This window comes from Somniosus microcephalus, unplaced genomic scaffold, assembly GCF_052327205.1.
Source record: "Somniosus microcephalus isolate GS21.2 unplaced genomic scaffold, FLI_Smic_1.0 unresolved_chr1, whole genome shotgun sequence".
Taxonomy (NCBI): Eukaryota; Metazoa; Chordata; class Chondrichthyes; order Squaliformes; family Somniosidae; genus Somniosus; species Somniosus microcephalus.
This window is the reverse complement of record NW_028225179.1, coordinates 26,660,777-26,668,039: the sequence shown is the minus strand read 5'-3', so window position 1 is coordinate 26,668,039 and position 7,263 is coordinate 26,660,777. Positions and strand designations below refer to the sequence as shown.

The following is a 7,263-nucleotide window of genomic DNA, read 5'->3' as shown; positions in this document are numbered from 1 at the left end:
TGGGCGACTGAGGTAGACAACCAGCAGAAAGTTAAGGTGGCTGCCTTGGAGGAACAGATAGCTGCAGTAAAGGAGATGGAAGTCTGTATAAAATGCAATAGGCTTGGGCACAAGAGTTATCATTGCACATTAACTAGGAAAGACGCAGGAAGGAGGTGTAAAAACTGTAATAAACCTGGACACGAACAGCGAGACTCTTGGTCCAAGGGAGGGGGGAAGAAAGGTCAAGGCTCAAGACAACAAGAGGCAGCGTGTAGCGAGAAGATAACGGGCGAGGCCAATATGAATAAGATTCAATTGATCGAACTAATCAAAACCCTGTCACAGTCCCGCTAGGTATCATCGGCCCTCGGTACAGGCACCGATCCCCGTCTGGAGCTAACAGCACTGTTATGGGGCCAGCAGTGCTATATGTTAGTTGACACAGGGGCATCAGTGTCTATAACCAATTTGGACCTCCCGTACACAAAAACCTCAAAACCTCAATAATGATACAAGGAGTGGGCGGGAAGAGCAATCGCGCTTACAAAAACGGGACAGAATTATTGGAACTAGGAGGAATTTTTCTCCCATTCCAGTTATGGGCATGTGATAACCCAGAGGGAACAATCTTAGGAGTGGATAAAACAAGTGAACTGGACCATGTGACAGATGTATGAAATAAGACTGTATTATGAAAGCGCGTAAGTGATGATAAATTTGAAGCCAGGATTATGGCCAGTTATATGATAAAGATCGGTAGTAAAGGGCTTGGGAACAATATGGAATATGGGGAGTCCTATGCCAGGCGGTGGAAGGAGTATGGGTCACCTCTAAACAGGACTGTGGACTAACTACAATTAACCCTATCATGATACCCGGACCGGAGCACAAGGCGCACAGACAATACCCGATAAAACCAGCAGCCAAAGAGGCCGTATTCAGGATAATAATCGAGTTACTGAAACAGGGAGTGTTAAAAGAAACCACAGCAACCACAAACTCACCAATTTGGCCGGTAGGTAAACCAGACAGATCAGAACTCGTGACTCTCACGGAAGCATTGAAATTGGCAAAAGGAAAACGAGTAAATATATACACAGGCAGTAGATATGCATTTGGGGTAGTGAATGATTATATGATAGCATGGAATAGGAGAGGATATGTAACCTCTGGAGGAGGACAAATACAGCATGAGGAAGTAGTGAGAGACCTAGTAGAAGCGGTAAAAGGAGCAGAAGAGGGAGCAGTGATTAAAATAAAGGCACACCGCAAGGTAGTGAGCGAGCAACAAAAAGGAAATATGCTAGCTGATCAGGCAGCAAGAACAGCAGCGGACACAGAGATCCCTACACCAATAGCTGCAGGTAGAATAACAGCAGAGGAAGTGAACATTAAAAGAATCCAAGAGGAGACCGAAATGGAGGAGCAGGAGCAGTGGATAAAGAGAGGCGCAGCCAAAGGTACAGAAGGAATATGGAAAAAGGGTCACAGGGGAACTTGTTGAAAATGTACCATGAGCCAGACCATGGGGGGTGGAATGGCATGATAGGTAGGCTAAGTACAGATTGGTGGTGGAGTGGAGTGGGAAAAGATGTGGCAAGATACTGCAGACGCTGCATCATCTGTGGACAACACAACCCAGGTAGGCCCATAAAGGTTGGAATAGCCCACCAGCCACGACACAAAGGCCCCTGGGAAAACCTCCAATTAAACTTTACTGGAACCCTACCTCACAGTAGAGGGAAGAAATACTGATTAGTGATCATAGACCAGTTTACAAGTTGGGTGGAAGCATTCCCTACTGTAGTGCTCAGACTGTGGCCCGAATATTTGCATACGACGTGATACCGAGATGGGGGTCCCATTGCAAATAGGTTCAGATCAAGGTACCCACTTTACGGGAAAGGTAATGAAAGAAACTTGTAAGTTACTGGGGGTAAGACAGAAGTTCCAAATCCCCTACCATCCGCAAAGCTCAGGCATGGTAGAGCGAATGGACAGAACCCTGAAAACAGCCTTAAGCAAGGCCATAGCCGAAACTGGACAGGGGTGGGTGGATGTCCTTCCATGTATCCTGATGAGGCTGCGGGCCAACTCAAACAGGATGACCGGACTGACACCATATGAACGCATGAGTGGACAAGCAATGTGTCTGCCGGATGTATTAGCATCTGGTAGCGAGGGGCTAGGACCATTAAACAATAAAAATATGAAGTATGTACAAACATTGGATAATCAATTGAAAGTGCTCTAACAAGAAGTTAAAGAACAACAAGACATCAGAGATAAAAATACACAAAAGTAGCGGTCCTCGGAGCACCTACCCAAGGTAGGCGAGCAGGTAGTTATTAAAATATTGCCAGAGAGATCGGGATTCTCACCTAGATGGACCAGAACATTTGAGGTTATCATGACCAGCGATATGTGCGCATGTATACATATGAGGGGAAAGGATAGATGGAAACATTGGACACAGCTAAACCGGTACAACAATAAACCATCTGATCTTATGTCCCACAGAAACAACGGAATAAACACCAGAGATGAGCTACCTCTGGTGACAACCAGACCTCTGTTTCAATTACAGATAAACATGGATCCCGTAAGATGGATTGTCATAACTACCCTGATGACAGCATTTATAAGTACAAGTAACGGGCTGGAAGAAATGGACTGCAGGTTGAGATCCCATAATGGCGACTTCATGGAGGCTTCATCATATCACAGAGTTAGGAGTGTGAAAAACAAGGAAAATGATGTTACAGGTGTAACGGTACCTGGGTGAACTTGGATCAACAACCATGCGGACCCTGTAGAATGAAAAAATGCCAGCAATATGGTAGAATGTAATAGACACTGGCAGATGTTGGCTCAAGTAGGGGGAGGATATGTCCTGAGCTGCACGGAAAATGGTATAAGATGGACTATTGTACACGGCATTACAACACCTCAACCAACAACAACAAGGACCACAACACAAGGGTTAACCCTAGAAACAACAACACCCCCAATCACAACAATACCTGAAGAATGGAGGTGTCCGAAATGGACGCCTGGGCCTGAAAATGGACTGGTGATATTCACTGAGGGAGAACAATTGTATGATAGCGTGAGACACGAAATTGTACCGGTACTAATGAACTTAACCATGTTGCAATGGCCAGGATATTCTGAAAGGTTTACTAAAATTAGAAAATTCTATGCATATATGATAAAGAATGTAATTAACCAAGCTGCTGATGTGACAGGGGCTACTGACGTTAGGGGACATGCTGCATTTCACCAAAGGATTAAGAGGAGCTTAGTAACCGATATACCCATGGGAATAAACACGGGGACATCATTCATTAATGCCCTAGATATACAAGGTGTCCAAAGTAGTGTGGAACGACTACAAAGGGTAATACAACAGATTTTAGAGAAGGAAACTGGTTTGGTTCGACAAGGATCAGAGTTGGGAGGACATACGATAAGGAAGTTACTCAAGGGAATCAAGGTTATAGAGGACCATGCTAGCATTATCAACAAACCAAACCATAGAGATGAGGAACAGGCAAAAGACAGGGTAGGAAGAGGCTTGTGTTAAGCCTATGGCCAATGGATCACCGGACAGTTAAACACAATCTGGCACAGATACAGCGAGGCGAGGTACCAGACTGGATTAACAGCACACAGCTCTGTGGCCTGAGCCGGAATCCAGGCCCTCTGACTGCTTGTACCCTCAAAGGGATGACCAGAGTATATCCAGTGATACAAAAATGTAAAGCAGAAGTGACAGCAATGATAGGTATGGTACTCCTGATGCCAGTGGTGGGACTAGACATGGCTCCATACCCACAGTACCAGGTAACAAACATAGGCATAGTGAGGGGTGAGACATACCTCCAATACTATTCAATTGATACCTATGCCATCAGGAAGAATGATACTATGAGAGGCGTCTCCCTAAACGGATGCCACAGAAAGGCACGCTTATGGTGTGCCCACATCCAGTAGGAGAAGGCCCTATAGATGAGTGCGCCTATAATAAGACAGAGAGTGTGTGTTGGACTGATCACAAGTTGATCACCATCACACCCGCTCAGGATATAAAGGCGAAGGGGAGAATTGTACAGCCACCACAGAGGCTGAGTACCAATAGAGTAACCTTGTATGTGCAATCACAATGCCTAACTTTTGCTTTACGCCAAAGATCCCTGTCACAATTGGACACACCAGATTGGTGTATGTACATTCAAGGGAGGAGATAAACCTAAATGTGCCAGATAGTCTAAAGAAAGAGTTGGTCAATTATGAAGGAGCAGTAGGGACCGCAATGCCCCACCTGCAAGAGGATCTGCAAGAATTGAAAGAGGATTTAAGTAAGATGGTGAAACAATACATAGTGCTGCAAAGGGACCTTGGGGAATTAGAAAGGGTCATAGAGATAGAGCTACAGGAGTTCCCGTGGTATGAGAAGCTGTGGGATTGGGGAATGAATGTTAACATACAACCATGGATCCGCATCATTTCCCATATATATTAGTGATAGTACAGTTAGTCATGGCTATATGATGGGGAATAGCAGCATGCACCACTTGTAACAAGAAACGGACCAACAAAGAGCTAAAGTGAAGCGGAAAGAGCTGGAATAAACAAGTTTGCTCTACACATGATGGGTATGCAGGGCCTCCTGAGCCAGCGCCTGATCACCACATGGGGCAGGAGGCACAGCAATGCTTATACATGTTGTTCAACTTGGGCAGTGGCCACGTACCAAAAGGGGGGATTGCAGTGGGGAATGAGTTAAACTGACATCGCTGGCAGCTTCACTGAATGGTGTAATAAAGAGAATAATCTAATATTTGCAGTGGTAAGCTTTTTCTAAATTGCTGAACTGGCAGTAGAGATAACCTAAGCAGTAGTTGTAGAACTGCTTACTGTGTCACTAAGAGACAGTTGCAAATAGTCGGAGGTGGAAACCATAAGAGGCCTAGAGGATGTAAGCTCTGTTCTGGCAGGAAAGTAAAATAATGAGTTGGAAGTAAAGAGGCCTAGAGAGGCATGAAAGGAGGACAATGAGTCAGAAGTACAATGTTGATGAGACCCCATCTGGCATAAACAAAGGTCATAGGTGCAACAACAGTTTGGGGGATAATGGTCATGTACTTTTCCGATAATAAAGGTGGTACTTTAATATAACGCAGCATAGGCAACCAATCAGTGAATATGTATACGGGCCAAGGACCAATCAGGTGGTAGGAATGAATTTTGAATGAGCTGGACATATATGTTGTAATGTATAAAAATGTAGGGCTTACTAATCCAATTTGGAGAAGTCTGGCTAAGACAGAGCAGATTGTCTCCCCACTGGTGTAACAAAGACAACTTGATTATCGATCCGAAAACCTTGTGTCAGGTGTTGGTTTAAAATACTCCACAACACTTCTATAGTTATTAATGACTTAGAAAATTCCTATATCCACGTTTGCTGATGATGCAAAGGCTGGTGGTATGGTAAGTCGTGTAGACAGCAGCATATAATTACAAAGATATATTGATAGATTAAGTGAATGGGCGAAACAGTGGCTGATGGATTACAACGCAGGTAAGTATATCGTCATTCATTTTAGACCTAAAAAGTAGATCCGAGTATTAATTACATGGTGCAGAGTTCGGAACAGTGGAGTTCCAAAGGGGTTTCGGGTCCATGTACACAGACCACTGAAATGTAGCAGTAAGGTACAAAAATAATCAAAAAAATAGAATATAAAGGAGAGGAAGTTATTCTGCAGCTATACAGCGACCTGGTTAGACCACATCTGGAGTTCTGTGTACCGTTCTGGGCACCGCCTGTTAGAAAGGATAGATTGACCTTAGAGGAAGTGCAGTGCACATTCACCAGAACGTTACCAGCGCTCCAATGGTTAAAATATGAGCAGAGATTACATAAACTGGGCTTGTATTTCCTGGAATATAGAAGGTTGTGGGGATTTGATTGAGGTTTTAAGATTTTGAAACGAATTGATAAGTTAGATAGAGAGAAACCTTTTTTGGCCGTTGGTGGGGGAGCCGAGGACAAGGGGGCATAATCGTAAAATCAGAGGCAGGCCATTCGCGAAAGAAGTTAGGATACATTTCTTCACATGAAGGTTGGTAGCAGTGTGGAACTCTCTCCCACAAAATAGCAGTATATGCCAGCTCAACTAATAATGTAAATCTGAGATCGGTACGTTTTTGCTACACATGCGTTGAATTGATGTGTTGCCAAAGCAGCTGGATGGAGTTAAGGCAAAGCTCAGACAGGAATTCAGTGAAGGGCGAACAGGCTCAAGGGGCTGAATGGCCTCCTCCGGTTCCTATGTTCAGTACACCAATTGTAAATGAAGAAACGCTGTCTTGAAGGGTGAATTATAAATATGGCACCATCCCTTGCAGAGATCATAAGCGTTTTCATACCAAAAATAGCTTTAGGTTTTACTTTCAACCTCGTTGCCTTAGCATCTACCAAGGAGTGGGGTTCGAACCCACGCAGACACACGCTCATTGAATCTTAAGTCCAACGCCTTAACCACTCGGCAACCCTAGTGGCAGAAGCCCACCCGCGCAGTGCTTGAAAATTCGACAAATCCCTTGCTGACTAAGTTTAGTTTTCAGCGCAGAGCAGACTACGCGTCAGCATAATCTGAAAATGTGAGAGGATAAAGACATTTTCTAAAACTACAGACGGTGAAAAGCTGAACTGCAAAAGCACAGCAGCTGGGCAAGTAACGCATTGAGCTGACCGTTCGTAACTGGACAAGAAACCCCTCGGCTTTTAGCCCACAGAACATGTAACCCTCCCGTCAACACTGAAAACCTTTGAAGGAAGAATGTTAAAATGCAGGTCAAACACCCAGGATCAGCAAGCTCTAAACTGAGCCAGCGCTTAAAGGGTTATATTATAATGTGCAGAGTAAAACGATGTGGGGGAGCGATGGGGAGAGTGACCGAGAAAGTAATAGTTTGACGGATAAACAGAGACCCAATGAGAAAAGCTTACAGAAAGTGACTGAGACTGAGTGAGACATACAGAGAGACTGACAGATGGTAAGAACGACAGAAACAGAGAGAAATAGAGCGAATCATAGAGCGAGAAAAAGAGAAACATCACATTAAAGATGAGAAAGTCGCTGCCTGCTCGGACGAGAATTAAAGCCTTGACCTGACGTTTACCGATGAAAACACAAGCTCACTGAGGGAGAGCATTGTCGCATCATAGAACCATAGAATGAAGCACTTTCCCCACAGCCCTGCACATTG

General features: G+C 44.4%; 1 non-coding gene across 1 annotated transcript; it reads right to left on the bottom strand.

Moving 5' to 3' along the window:
- Positions 1-6,466: 6,466 nt before the first annotated feature.
- Positions 6,467-6,550, bottom strand: trnal-uaa (transfer RNA leucine (anticodon UAA)). The gene has a single exon. It is a non-coding gene; the product is annotated as a tRNA-Leu (tRNA).
- Between the last annotated feature and the right edge of the window lie 713 nt (positions 6,551-7,263).